General features: G+C 40.6%; 1 protein-coding gene across 11 annotated transcripts in view; it reads left to right on the top strand.

The window, feature by feature from the left end:
• The window catches only part of RYR3 (ryanodine receptor 3), a 1,083,635-nt gene that overhangs the window by 665,355 nt on the left and 402,808 nt on the right, over nt 1-15,472 (top strand). The gene's annotated exons all lie outside the window — the stretch shown is intronic.

The following is a 15,472-nucleotide window of genomic DNA, read 5'->3' on the forward strand; positions in this document are numbered from 1 at the left end:
CTTCCATGTCTCACTGTTATTTACTTTTAAATTAAGCACCCACAGAAGCACATACAAACACAACACATGCACACACAGGCACCTATAGACATTTACATTCACACAAGCACCCATAGACACCCACATGCATATAAACACACAGGCATCCATAGACATCAACCCTGCATACACACAGCCGCCTATAGACATTCACATGTATGCAAACAGCCATTTATAGACATTCACATGCACGCACAGACGTCCACTTGTACAGTTTCTTAAAACTGCATGTTATATAGAAATCATGAAGGCTTCATTTTGTCCCTTTAAGCTAGTCTGTGCTCTCTCTTGCAACTTCGATATCAATGACAAAGTCATGACGTAAATAGGAGTTCTGTTCTCTTGTAGTACTGTGTTATATCTGCATCCCTCCAGGTGACAGACATGCTTTAAGTGCTTCTGGCTGCACGAGCAGCTGCCCTGTTTACCCCCTCTAAAAACTGCCCTGCTTTATACTCTTCAGAAATGTGCATATTACTTTACCATACATTTCCTTTATTTTCTGTTGGGCATCATTTAAAAGTGTAGCGTAAGTATATGTGTATGTTTATTTGATGACAGTTGTACCTGTAACACTGATAGCATGGGCCTCAATAGGTTGATGAGCCAAAGAGTTCTTGCATTGGGCACTAATGCCCTCTTCTCTTCAGCAACAGCTGACATCACTAAGACCATATCTTCAGAAAGATATACATAAACTAAAAGCTGTCCAAAGGAGGGCTACTAACATGGTACATGGTCTAAAATATAAAACGTACAAAGAAATACTCTATGATCTAAATATGTATAGTTTAGAGGATAGAAGGAAAAGAGGTGACATGTTAGAAACCTTTAAATATATGAAAGGACTTAATAAAATAGAAGCTGAAAGCATTTTTCACAAAAAAATAAATGCCAAAACAAGGGGTCACAATCTAAAGTTAGAGGGTAGCAGATTCAGGAGAAATTTGAGGAAGCATTTTTTTTACAGAAAGGGTGGTGGATTCATGGAATAAACTTCCATTTGAGGTGGTAAACACAAAGACTGTAAAGGAATTCAAAAATGCCTGGGACATGCATATGGCTATCCTAAGGAAAAAGTAACATGTGATATGGGTAGACTTCATGGGCCTTTTTGGTTCTTATCTACCGTCAAATTCAATCGGCTAGATATAGAGTTTTGTCGGTAAAAAGCCGCGTAGCTAACGCTGCTTTTTTTGCCAAAGCACCCTTCCAACAACGCTGGTATTTAGAGTTGTCTGAGGGGCTGCGTTATGCTCAAAAAAGGGAGCATTGAGCCTAACTTAGCTCCACTTCAACCCTCAATACCAGCGTTGCTTACGGTAGAGGTAAGTTGGCAAAACGTGCACGTGCACGATATCCCCATAGGAAACAATGGGGCATTTTGGGCTGAAAAAAAACCTAACACCTGCAAAAAAGCAGGGTTCAGCTCCTAACTCAGCCCCATTGTTTCCTATGGGGAAACACTCTCTAAGTCTGCACCTAACACCCTAACATGTACCCCGAGTCTAAACACCCCTAACCTTACACTTATTAACCTCTAATCTGCCGCCCCCGCTATCGCTGACACCTGCATTATACTATTAACCCCTAATCTGCCGCTCCGTACACCTCCGCAACCTACATTATACTTATGAACCCCTAATCTGCTGCCCCCTAACATCGCCGACCCCTATATTATATTTATTAACCCCTAATCTGCCCCCCCCAATGTCGCCGCTACCTACCTACACTTATTAACCCCTAATCTGCCGACCGGACCTCGCCACCACTATAATAAATGTATTAACCCCTAAACCGCCTCGCAAACCCTAGAATAAATAGTATTAACCCCTAATCTGCCCTCCCTAACATCGCCGCCACCTACCTACAATTATTAACCCCTAATCTCCCGCCCGCACCGTCACCACTACTATAATAAAGTTATTAACCCCTAAACCTAACTCTAACCCTAACACCCCCCTAACATAAATATAATTTATATTAAACAAAATAATATTCCTATAATTAACTAAATTATTCCTATTTAAAACTAAATACTTACCTATAAAATAAACTCTAATATAGCTACAATGTAATTAATTATTACATTGTAGCTATTTTAGGATTTATATTTATTTTACAGGCAACTTTGTATTTATTTTAACTAGGTACAATAGCTATTAAATAGTTAATAACTATTTAATAGCTACCTAGTTAAAATACACTACACTATCATTAAATTAATTAAATAAATTACCTACAATTACCTAAAATAAAATACAATAAAATAAACTATTCTATAATACAAAAAAAAAAAAACACTAAATTACAAAAAATAAAAAGAATTACAAGCATTTTAAACTAATTACACCTAATCTAAGCCCCCTAATAAAATAAAAAAGCCCCCCAAAATAAAAAATTCTCTACCCTATTCTAAAATACAAAAGTAATCAGCTCTTTTACCAGCCCTTAAAAGGGATTTTTGCGGGGCCTTGCCCCAAAGTAATCAGCTCTTTTGCATGAAAATAAAAATACAATACCCCCCCCCCAACATTACAACCCACCACCCACATACCCCTACTCTAACACACCCAAACCCCCCTTAAAAAAAAACTATTATAGTGGCGGCGAGGTCCGGTCGGCAGATTAGGGGTTAATAAGTGTAGTTAGGTAGCGGCGACATTGGGGGGGGGGCAGATTAGGGGTTAATAAATATAATATAGGTGGCGGCGGTGTCTGGTCAGCAGATTAGGGGTTATAAATTTTTATTAGAGTGGCGGCGATGTGGGGGGGCCTCGGTTTAGGGGTACATAGGTAGTTTATGGGTGTTAGTGTACTGTAGAGCACAGTAGTTAAGAGCTTTATATTCCGGCGTTAGTCCATAAAGTTCTTAACTACTGACTTTTTTTGGTGTTAGGAGTCTTGTCGGTAGAGGGTCTACCACTCACTTCTTCCAAGACTCCAAATACCAGCGTTAGGCAGATCCCATTGAAAAGATAGGATACACAATTGGCATAAGGGGATCTGCGGTAGCCTGGAATCGCAGTAGGGAAGTGAGCGGTAGACCCTTTCCTGGCTGACTCTAAATACCAGTGGGCGGTAAAAAGCAGCGTTAGGACCCCTTAACGCTGCTTTTGACGGCTAACGCCAAACTCTAAATCTAGGCGTATGTTTCTATGTTACATTTGGCTTTATAATTGTCCTTATTTTGATATTAATTGCATAGTACAGTATGAGCTGTTCCATAAGATCATTGTGAGTTTGGAAACCTTACAGGGAATGATTATTTAACTGTGTGTGCTTCTCTTAAGGTGATGTTGCAACATTTTCATATTTATGCATTATGCATAAACATACTGTAGAAATGTAATGAATATATTTTACAAATCAAAGATTTTCCTGCTGAGGCCTCAAAATACCATATGTCTTAGTCATGAAAAGCAATCCTGCTCCACAAATAATAGATCAATGTATGATACCCTTTAGAATAATAATTATTTATAAAGATGCATCATACAGTCTATATGTATAATACATTTGTCCTATATAAATGTACATTCTGTCAATACACTACCATTTTACAATGTATCCTATCATATATTCTATAGTTAATGAGATCTTAATTTCGATGCAGTCATTGTGTTATTTATAAATTGAATTAAAACCGAGAGAAAAATCCTTAGCATGATACTGTTATTAAACTTGTCTTCCTATGATGGTAGCAGCAGTACTGACCTACGGTGGAGCTTGAATAGCTCTAAGGAAATCGTTCAGCGATTAGCCCAGTTCAGCGATTAGCCCAGGTTAAACAGGGGGTTCTACATTATTAAGACAATGTTGACATATTAACAATCACTCGGGGGTCTTATTTTTCTCAAATAACAGCAAAATACAGCCATATGGCTTTAGTCTGCGACAAGGAAGCAATGTGTTATGCTTGCTTTGTATTAACCTGGGGTTACAGTCTGTGTTTTGATAAGAGTCCACCCCTCCTCATGATATGGTGGTGTATAATGGATCTCTAATGTATGTTTCACCTCTTTGGGCTTTGTCAAGGATTATTTCTGTTGTAGTCCTCTCTTTTTAAACTTCCAGCTTGTTCTTCAGTGGCTCCTGTGTTTCCTTTTTATCTGTAGCTAATATAGTTGTGCTCATAAGTTTACATATCCTGGCAGAATTTATGATTTCTTGGCCATTTTTCAGAGAATATGAATGATAACACAAAAACTTTTCTTTCACTCATGGTTAGTGTATGGCTGAAGCCATTTATTATCAATCAACTGTGTTTACTCTTTTTAAATCATAATGACAACAGAACCTACCCAAATGACCCTGATCAAAAGTGATTTTGGCCTGATAACATGCAAACAAGTTGACACAAAGGGGTTTGAATGTCTTTTAAAGGTAACCATCCTCACCTGTGATCGGTTTGCTTGTAATTAGTGTGTTTGTATAAAAGGTCAATGAGTTTCTGGACTCCTGACAGACCCTTGCATCTTTCATCCAGTGCTGCACTGACGATTCTGCATGGGGAAAGCAAAAGAATTGTCAAAGGATCTGCGGGAAAAGGTAGTGCTCGCACTATGATAATAAGGCCCCATAGTCTCTACAATTTATGAGTTACATTAATAATTTGGCTTTATAAAGGTTTTTCAGCAGCAATATCAAGTCCTCTTAATTAGAGGCTTAATTTTTTTTTTTTACAGGTCAGGTGAGCACATTTAAGAAATTCTATTAATTGTAACAAAAGAGCTAATTTACAAATATGAACACATTTTAGTTGAGCCATGCTTTTGCAAGATATGTCATGGCTTTCAATTCCAATAGTGCCAATATCTGTCCACAACATTTCTTATGGGGATATGTTCATTTTAATCTATATTCTCACACCCACACACATATATGGCTTTTTATAATTTTTGGCTCGTGAAACTGTATTTATTTTTTTAACATCCACTTTTTGCACTAAAGCTTTGAAGGTGATAATAACAGAATTTATGTTTACCTGATAAATTTCTTTCTCCAACGGTGTGTCCGGTCCACGGCGTCATCCTTACTTGTGGGATATTCTCTTCCCCAACAGGAAATGGCAAAGAGCCCAGCAAAGCTGGTCACATGATCCCTCCTAGGCTCCGCCTACCCCAGTCATTCGACCGACGTTAAGGAGGAATAATAGCATAGGAGAAACCATATGGTACCGTGGTGACTGTAGTTAAAGAAAATAAATTATCAGACCTGATTAAAAAACCAGGGCGGGCCGTGGACCGGACACACCGTTGGAGAAAGAAATTTATCAGGTAAACATAAATTCTGTTTTCTCCAACATCGGTGTGTCCGGTCCACGGCGTCATCCTTACTTGTGGGAACCAATACCAAAGCTTTAGGACACGGATGAAGGGAGGGAGCAAATCAGGTCACCTAAATGGAAGGCACCACGGCTTGCAAAACCTTTCTCCCAAAAATAGCCTCAGAAGAAGCAAAAGTATCAAACTTGTAAAATTTGGTAAAAGTGTGCAGTGAAGACCAAGTCGCTGCCCTACATATCTGATCAACAGAAGCCTCGTTCTTGAAGGCCCATGTGGAAGCCACAGCCCTAGTGGAATGAGCTGTGATTCTTTCGGGAGGCTGCCGTCCGGCAGTCTCGTAAGCCAATCTGATGATGCTTTTAATCCAAAAAGAGAGAGAGGTAGAAGTTGCTTTTTGACCTCTCCTTTTACCGGAATAAACAACAAACAAGGAAGATGTTTGTCTAAAATCCTTTGTAGCATCTAAATAGAATTTTAGAGCGCGAACAACATCCAAATTGTGCAACAAGCGTTCCTTCTTTGAAACTGGTTTCGGACACAGAGAAGGTACGATAATCTCCTGGTTAATGTTTTTGTTAGAAACAACTTTTGGAAGAAAACCAGGTTTAGTACGTAAAACCACCTTATCTGCATGGAACACCAGATAAGGAGGAGAACACTGCAGAGCAGATAATTCTGAAACTCTTCTAGCAGAAGAAATTGCAACTAAAAACAAAACTTTCCAAGATAATAACTTAATATCAACGGAATGTAAGGGTTCAAACGGAACCCCCTGAAGAACTGAAAGAACTAAATTGAGACTCCAAGGAGGAGTCAAAGGTTTGTAAACAGGCTTGATTCTAACCAGAGCCTGAACAAAGGCTTGAACATCTGGCACAGCTGCCAGTTTTTTGTGAAGTAACACCGACAAGGCAGAAATCTGTCCCTTCAGGGAACTTGCCGATAATCCTTTTTCCAATCCTTCTTGAAGGAAGGATAGAATCCTAGGAATCTTAACCTTGTCCCAAGGGAATCCTTTAGATTCACACCAACAGATATATTTTTTCCAAATTTTGTGGTAAATCTTTCTAGTTACAGGCTTTCTGGCCTGAACAAGAGTATCGATAACAGAATCTGAGAAACCTCGCTTCGATAAAATCAAGCGTTCAATCTCCAAGCAGTCAGCTGGAGTGAAACCAGATTCGGATGTTCGAACGGACCCTGAACAAGAAGGTCTCGTCTCAAAGGTAGCTTCCAAGGTGGAGCCGATGACATATTCACCAGATCTGCATACCAAGTCCTGCGTGGCCACGCAGGAGCTATCAAGATCACCGACGCCCTCTCCTGATTGATCCTGGCTACCAGCCTGGGGATGAGAGGAAACGGCGGGAACACATAAGCTAGTTTGAAGGTCCAAGGTGCTACTAGTGCATCCACTAGAGCCGCCTTGGGATCCCTGGATCTGGACCCGTAGCAAGGAACTTTGAAGTTCTGACGAGAGGCCATCAGATCCATGTCTGGAATGCCCCATAGTTGAGTGACTTGGGCAAAGATTTCCGGATGGAGTTCCCACTCCCCCGGATGCAATGTCTGACGACTCAGAAAATCCGCTTCCCAATTTTCCACTCCCGGGATGTGGATAGCAGACAGGTGGCAGGAGTGAGACTCCGCCCATAGAATAATCTTGGTCACTTCTTCCATCGCTAGGGAACTCCTTGTTCCCCCCTGATGGTTGATGTACGCAACAGTCGTCATGTTGTATGATTGAAACCGTATGAACTTGGTCCTCGCTAGCTGAGGCCAAGCCTTGAGAGCATTGAATATCGCTCTCAGTTCCAGAATATTTATCGGTAGAAGAGATTCTTCTCGAGACCAAAGACCCTGAGCTTTCAGGGATCCCCAGACCGCGCCCCAGCCCATCAGACTGGCGTCGGTCGTGACAATGACCCACTCTGGTCTGCGGAATGTCATCCCTCGTGACAGGTTGTCCAGGGACAGCCACCAACGGAGTGAGTCTCTGGTCCTCTGGTTTACTTGTATCTTTGGAGACAAGTCTGTATAGTCCCCATTCCACTGACTGAGCATGCACAGTTGTAATGGTCTTAGATGAATGCGCGCAAAAGGAACTATGTCCATTGCCGCTACCATCAACCCGATCACTTCCATGCACTGAGCTACGGAAGGAAGAGGAACGGAATGAAGAATTCGACAAGAGTCCAGAAGTTTTGTCTTTCTGGCCTCTGTTAGAAAAATCCTCATTTCTGAGGAGTCTATAATTGTTCCCAAGAAGGGAACCCTTGTTGACGGGGATAGAGAACTCTTTTCCACGTTCACTTTCCAGCCGTGCGATCTGAGAAAGGCCAGGACGATGTCCGTGTGAGCCTTTGCTCGAGGGAGGGACGACGCTTGAATCAGAATGTCGTCCAGGTAAGGTACTACTGCAATGCCCCTTGGTCTTAGCACCGCTAGAAGGGACCCTAGTACCTTTGTGAAAATCCTTGGAGCAGTGGCTAATCCGAAAGGAAGCGCCACGAACTGGTAATGTTTGTCCAGGAATGCAAACCTTAGGAACCGATGATGTTCCTTGTGGATAGGAATATGTAGATACGCATCCTTTAAATCCACCGTGGTCATGAATTGACCTTCCTGGATGGAAGGAAGGATAGTTCGAATGGTTTCCATCTTGAACGATGGGACCTTGAGAAATTTGTTTAAGATCTTGAGATCTAGGATTGGTCTGAACGTTCCCTCTTTTTTGGGAACTATGAACAGATTGGAGTAGAACCCCATCCCTTGTTCTCTCAATGGAACAGGATGAATCACTCCCATTTTTAACAGGTCTTCTACACAATGTAAGAACGCCTGTCTTTTTATGTGGTCTGAAGACAACTGAGACCTGTGGAACCTCCCCCTTGGGGGAAGTCCCTTGAATTCCAGAAGATAACCCTGGGAGACTATTTCTAGCGCCCAAGGATCCAGAACATCTCTTGCCCAAGCCTGAGCGAAGAGAGAGAGTCTGCCCCCCACCAGATCCGGTCCCGGATCGGGGGCCAATATTTCATGCTGTCTTGGTAGCAGTGGCAGGTTTCTTGGCCTGCTTTCCCTTGTTCCAGCCTTGCATTGGTCTCCAAGCTGGCTTGGCCTGAGAAGTATTACCCTCTTGCTTAGAGGACGTAGCACCTTGGGCTGGTCCGTTTTTACGAAAGGGACGAAAATTAGGTCTATTTTTTGCCTTGAAAGGCCGATCCTGAGGAAGGGCATGGCCCTTACCCCCAGTGATATCAGAGATAATCTCTTTCAAGTCAGGACCAAACAGCGTTTTCCCCTTGAAAGGAATGTTTAGTAGCTTGTTCTTGGAAGACGCATCAGCCGACCAAGATTTCAACCAAAGCGCTCTGCGCGCCACAATAGCAAACCCAGAATTCTTAGCCGCTAACTTAGCCAATTGCAAAGAGGCGTCTAGAGTGAAAGAATTAGCCAATTTGAGAGCATTGACTCTGTCCATAATCTCCTCATAAGGAGGCGAGTCACTATCGAGCACCTTAATCAGTTCATCAAACCAGAAATATGCGGCTGTAGTGACAGGGACAATGCATGAAATGGGTTGTAGAAGGTAACCCTGCTGAACAAACATCTTTTTAAGCAAACCTTCTAATTTTTTATCCATAGGATCTTTGAAAGCACAACTATCCTCTATGGGAATAGTGGTGCGTTTGTTTAAAGTAGAAACCGCTCCCTCGACCTTGGGGACTGACTGCCATAAGTCCTTTCTGGGGTCGACCATAGGAAACAATTTTTTAAATATGGGGGGAGGGACGAAAGGAATACCGGGCCTTTCCCATTCTTTATTAACAATGTCCGCCACCCGCTTGGGTATAGGAAAAGCTTCTGGGAGCCCCGGCACCTCAAGGAACTTGTCCATTTTACATAGTTTCTCTGGGATGACCAAATTTTCACAATCATCCAGAGTGGATAATACCTCCTTAAGCAAAATGCGGAGATGTTCCAATTTAAATTTAAAAGTAATCACATCAGATTCAGCCTGCTGAGAAATGTTCCCTAAATCAGTAATTTCTCCCTCAGACAAAACCTCCCTGGCCCCCTCAGATTGGGTTAGGGGCCCTTCAGAGATATTAATATCAGCGTCGTCATGCTCTTCAGTAACTAAAACAGAGCATCCACGCTTACGCTGACAAGGGTTCATTTTGGCTAAAATGTTTTTGACAGAATTATCCATTACAGCCGTTAATTGTTGCATAGTAAGGAGTATTGGCGCGCTAGATGTACTAGGGGCCTCCTGAGTGGGCAAGACTCGTGTAGACGAAGGAGGGAATGATGCAGTACCATGCTTACTCCCCTCACTTGAGGAATCATCTTGGGCATCATTGTCATTATCACATAAATCACATTTATTTAAATGAATAGGAATTCTGGCTTCCCCACATTCAGAACACAGTCTATCTGGTAGTTCAGACATGTTAAACAGGCATAAACTTGATAAGAAAGTACAAAAAACGTTTTGAAATAAAACCGTTACTGTCACTTTAAATTTTAAACTGAACACACTTTATTACTGCAATTGCGAAAAAACATGAAGGAATTGTTCAAAAGTCACCAAACTTTCACCACAGTGTCTTAAAGCCTTGAAAATATTGCACACCAATTTTGGAAGCTTTAACCCTTAAAATAACGGAACCGGAGCCGTTTTAAGCTTTAACCCCTTTACAGTCCCTGGTATCTGCTTTGCTGAGACCCAACCAAACCCAAAGGGGAATACGATACCAAATGACGCCTTCAGAAGTCCTTTATAAGTATCAGAGCTCCTCTCACATGCGACTGCATGCCATGCCTCTCAAAAACAAGTGCGCAACACCGGCGCGAAAATGAGACTCTGCCTATGCTTTGGGAAAGCCCCTAAAGAATAAGGTGTCTAAAACAGTGCCTGCCGATATTATTATATCAAAATACCCAGAATAAATGATTCCTCGAGGCTAAATAAGTGTTAATATCAATCGATTTAGCCCAAAAAAGGTCTACAGTCTAAATAAGCCCTTGTGAAGCCCTTATTTACAATCGTAATAAACATGGCTTACCGGATCCCATAGGGAAAATGACAGCTTCCAGCATTACATCGTCTTGTTAGAATGTGTCATACCTCAAGCAGCAAAGGACTGCAAACTGTTCCCCCAACTGAAGTTAATTGCTCTCAACAGTCCTGTGTGGAACAGCCATGGATTTTAGTTACGGTTGCTAAAATCATTTTCCTCATACAAACAGAATTCTTCATCTCTTTTCTGTTTCTGAGTAAATAGTACGTACCAGCACTATTTGAAAATAACAAACTCTTGATTGAATAATGAAAAACTACAGTTAAACACTAAAAAACTCTAAGCCATCTCCGTGGAGATGTTGCCTGTACAACGGCAAAGAGAATGACTGGGGTAGGCGGAGCCTAGGAGGGATCATGTGACCAGCTTTGCTGGGCTCTTTGCCATTTCCTGTTGGGGAAGAGAATATCCCACAAGTAAGGATGACGCCGTGGACCGGACACACCTATGTTGGAGAAAAAAAGTTTTGCAAGATCACAGATACATGTTGGCTCCCAGGCTTTAGGTTGGTTAACATTGTCCTAAAGATATATATATATATATATATATATATATATATATATATATATATATATATATATATATATATATATATATATATATATTATATACTTTATAGTGAATAATTAAATGATTTGCATTAAATGGAAATTATACTCCCAAAAAATGCTTGGAAAAAAAAAAGATGCAAATCTGCTTACATTGCAAACAAAACAAATATCTTAACAGCTCTGTTGGTTCTGCTGGTACTTCCTTCCAGTACTCACTGGTTGATAGGCACGTTCTAATAATGCTAATTGGCTAATAGGTACTTCCTACTAATACTCATTGGTTGATAGGCACTACCTACTAATGCTCATTGGTAAATAGGTACTTCCTACTAATGCTTATTGGCTGATAGGCACTTCCTACTAATGCTCATTGGTTGATAGGTACTTCCTACTAATGCTTATTGATTGATAGGCACTACCTACTAATGCTGATTGGTTAATAAGTACTTCCTCCTAATGCTCATTGGCTAATAGGCACTTCCTACTAATGCTCATTGACTGATAGGCACTTCCTTCTAATGATCATTGGCTGATAGGCACTTCCTACTAATGCTCACTGGTTAATAAGTACTTCCTCCAAATGCTCATTATCTGATAGGCACTTACTGCTAATGCTCACTGGTTCATAGGTATTTCCTGCTGATATATTGGTTTAAATTTATGTTTAAATAGATTTTTATTTAGAGTTTTAATACAATATAGAAGAATACAGGGAAAAAAAAAACATTTGTCGTTATTTTCTTCCTAATTGGAAAGAGTCCACAGCTGCATAGTTTTACGTTACAAAGCTGTACCATAAAACTCATAACTAAAGTGTTAAAAAGTACACTAACACCCATAAACTACCTATTAACCCCTATACCGAGGCCCTCCCACATCACAAACACTATAATTAATGTATTAACCCCTAATCTGCCGCTCCGGACATCGCCACCACTATTAAAATGTATTAACCCCTATTCCGCCGCTCCTCGACATCCTCGCCACTATATTAAACCTATTAACCCCTAAACCGCCGCCCTCCCACATCGCAAACACTATTTAAATATAATTAACCCCTGCCATCCGCCCACATCGCCGCTATAATAAACCTATTAACCTCTAAACCGCAAGCCCCCCCACAAAGAAATATACTTAAATAAACTAATAACCCCTAAACCGAAAGGTAGTTAGTAAATAGTTAATAACTATTTACTAACTAGTCTACCTAGTTAAAATAAATACAAACTTACCTGTGAAATAAAAATAAAACCTAAGCTAGCTACAATATAACTATTAGTTATATTGTAGCTAGCTTAGGTTTTATTTTACAGGTATTTTTGTATTTAGTTTAAAATAGTTATTATTTAGTTAATAATTGTAACTTTAGTTTAGCTGTATTTTAATTATGTTAAAGTTAGGGGGTGTTAGGCTTAGGGTTTACGTTAGGGTTAGGTTTAGGGGTTAATGGGTTTATTTAGTGGTAGTGATGTGGGAGGCCAGAGGTTTAGGGGTTAATAACTTTAGTATAGTGGCGGCGACATAGGGAGCGGCAGATTAGGGGTTAATATTTTTATGTAGGTGGCGCGATGTTCGGGGTGGCAGATTAGGGGTTAATAACTGTATGTAGGTGGCGGCGATATCGGGGGCGGCAGATTAGGGGGTTAATAACTGTATGTAGGTGGTGGAGATATCGGGGGCGGCAGATTAGGGGTTAATAAACGTATGTAAGTGGCGACGATGTCGGGGGCAGCAGATTAGGGGTATTTAGACTCAGGGTTTATGTTAGGGTGTTAGGTTTAAACGTAACTTTTTATTTCCCCATAGACATCAATGGGGCTGCGTTACGGAGCTTTTTATTTCGCGACCGCAGGTGTTAGGCTTTTTTTTTGCCAGCTCTCCCCATTGATGTCTATGGGGAAATCATGCACGTGCACATCAAAGTAGCGCTTAATTTCGGTGCGGTATGGAGCTCAACACAACCAAATCGCCCGCACAAGCCTGCATTTTCTCTTGTAAAGGTGTATCCAGTCCACGGGTTCATCCATTACTTGTGGGATATTCTCCTTCCCAACAGGAAGCTGCAAGAGGACACCCACAGCAGAGCTGTCTATATAGCTCCTCCCCTAACTGCCACCCCCAGTCATTCTCTTGCAGCTCTCGACAAGAAAGGAAGTATCAAGAGATATATGGTGACTTAGTGTAGTTTTTACCTTCAATCAAGAGTTTGTTATTTTTTTTAATTTTTTTTATTTTTATTTTTATTTTTTTTAAAACAACTTTATTGAATAATGCATAATGTGATACATATAATAGGAGACGCAGCTCCTTGTTGTTTACATATCCAACAGTTGTCCAGTTTTTTAAATCTAATACAAAATATATTAACTTTCTAGAACTCTCTACGTATTGGAATCAATAAAGATAAAAATATACGTAATAACAACTTAGAAAAAGGAAAAGGGGTAGTGAGAAGGTAGAGGGATAAGGGAGAGAGAGGGGAGAGAAAGAGGAAAAGAGAAAAAAAAAAAAAAACATATGTGCTGCATTGCTGTTTACATGTCCACATCTCCAACATTTATTAGGTTGTGAGCGGAATAGACGGTGTAATTTTTGTGGGGTAAAATACCACCTATGTAGTATTTTGAGGTTAATTTCCAGTATGGAAGATGAGATAGAAGATTTGATGGTGGCTTGAAGTATCGAGTCACTCGTCTGGGGAGTTATAATAACCCCCAGATCGGTTTCCCATTTTTCTAGGTATGGTGGTATATGACTTGGTGGCCTCTGTATCAGCAATTTATATATTCTAGCTAGTGTATGTCTGACTGGAGGGGGTTGTATACATAAGGTTTCGAAGTTGGTCAATGGCCTTACCATGTTGTTGTGGTCCCTGTGTTTGAGAATGTAATTTATAGCTTGTCTGTAAGTGAACCAGTTAACAAAGCATTCGTGTCCCTCTGTTATTAGGTCAGTTTGTGAACGTATTGTTTCATTAGTAACCATCTGTCGAATGGTAAAGTCCCTGTTTATCGAGTCTGTAGTCGAGGAATTTGTAAATGAACTCAGTGTAAACTCGCCATTCTCTATTAGGGATGTCAGCGGGGAAGGTATGGAGGAGATAAATAAAGATGTGTGTATAGTTTTTGTCCAGATCTGGTGGGTCTCTCTAGTCACCGGGTTATCATCATTTTTCAGACTAGATTTGATGGAGTTACTCCAACAGAGACGCCCAAGGTGGGGTCTTTGAGATATTGAGTGTTCCAGAGGGACCCATCTCTTATGATGGTAATGGATATTCCAATCTTCGATTCTTTGTAAAAATATAGCTTGCCTGTATAATTCTAAATTTGGTACCCCCATACCTCCTAATGTTCTCGGCAATTGCATTGTGTGTTGGTTGATTCTAGGTGTTTTTTTGTTCCATATGTATTCCCGAAATGCTTTCTGTATGGATGGTAGATAGTGTTTGGGAAGTGGGATGGGTAGTGTCTGGAGATAGTATAACATTCTCGGGAAAATGTTCATTTTGATTACCTCTATGCGTCCTAACCACGAGATCTGTTTGGACCTCCATGAAGAAAGATCACTGATAATTGCTTGCTTAAGTGGTATGTAGTTCAGCGTGAATATATCGTCTATTGTAGGGGCCAACTTGATTCCCAGATATTTTAATGCTGAAGGGCACCAAGTGTATTTGGTGAGGTTTTTGATAGCTTGTTGGTCTATGTCAGATATATTTATATTTAAGATCTCAGATTTGGTCCTGTTAATTGAGAAGTTGGATAGTGTGTGAAATGTTTCAAATTCACTGTTTAAATGTGGAATAGATATTGTTGGTTTTGTAAGGGTAAAAAGCATATTGTCTGCAAAGAGGGAAACCGTGTATTCTTGTGAGTTGATATTAATACCGTGTATCTGTTGGTTATGTCGGATACTTGTGGCTAGCGTTTCTATAACACAGGTGAATAAGAGGGGCGATAAGGGGCAGCCCTGGCGTGTTCCGTTTCTAATTGGGAAAGGGTCTGAGAGGGTGCCATTTATCAAGATACGTGCGCTAGGTTGAGAATATAAAGAGAAAATTCGGGCTAGTATTTGTGGACCTAAACCTAAGTGTGTCAGGGTGGCTTTCAAATAATCCCAGGCAACACGGTCAAAAGCCTTTTCGGCATCTGTTGACACGAATAGAGTAGGGATATTGTTTTTCTTAACATAATGTATGAGATGGAGGGCCCTGACCGTGTTGTCTTTAGCCTCTCGACCGGGCACAAAGCCAACTTGGTCTTGATGAATAATACTGGGGAGAATTTTATTTAGTCTAAGGGCTAGTATTTTCGCGTAAATTTTGATGTCTGTGTTCAATAACGAGATTGGGCGGTAGTTTGCGGGGAGGGAAGGGGATTTGTTAGGTTTTGGTAGTAAAATAATATGAGCTTCGAGTGCTCTTGCCGAAAAGGCTTCTGTGCTGTCTATATATTGGAAGTAATTTAAGAGGTGAGGTGTTAGTGTGTCTCTGAATATGGAATAG

This window comes from Bombina bombina, chromosome 1 (genome assembly GCF_027579735.1).
Source record: "Bombina bombina isolate aBomBom1 chromosome 1, aBomBom1.pri, whole genome shotgun sequence".
NCBI lineage: Eukaryota > Metazoa > Chordata > Amphibia > Anura > Bombinatoridae > Bombina > Bombina bombina.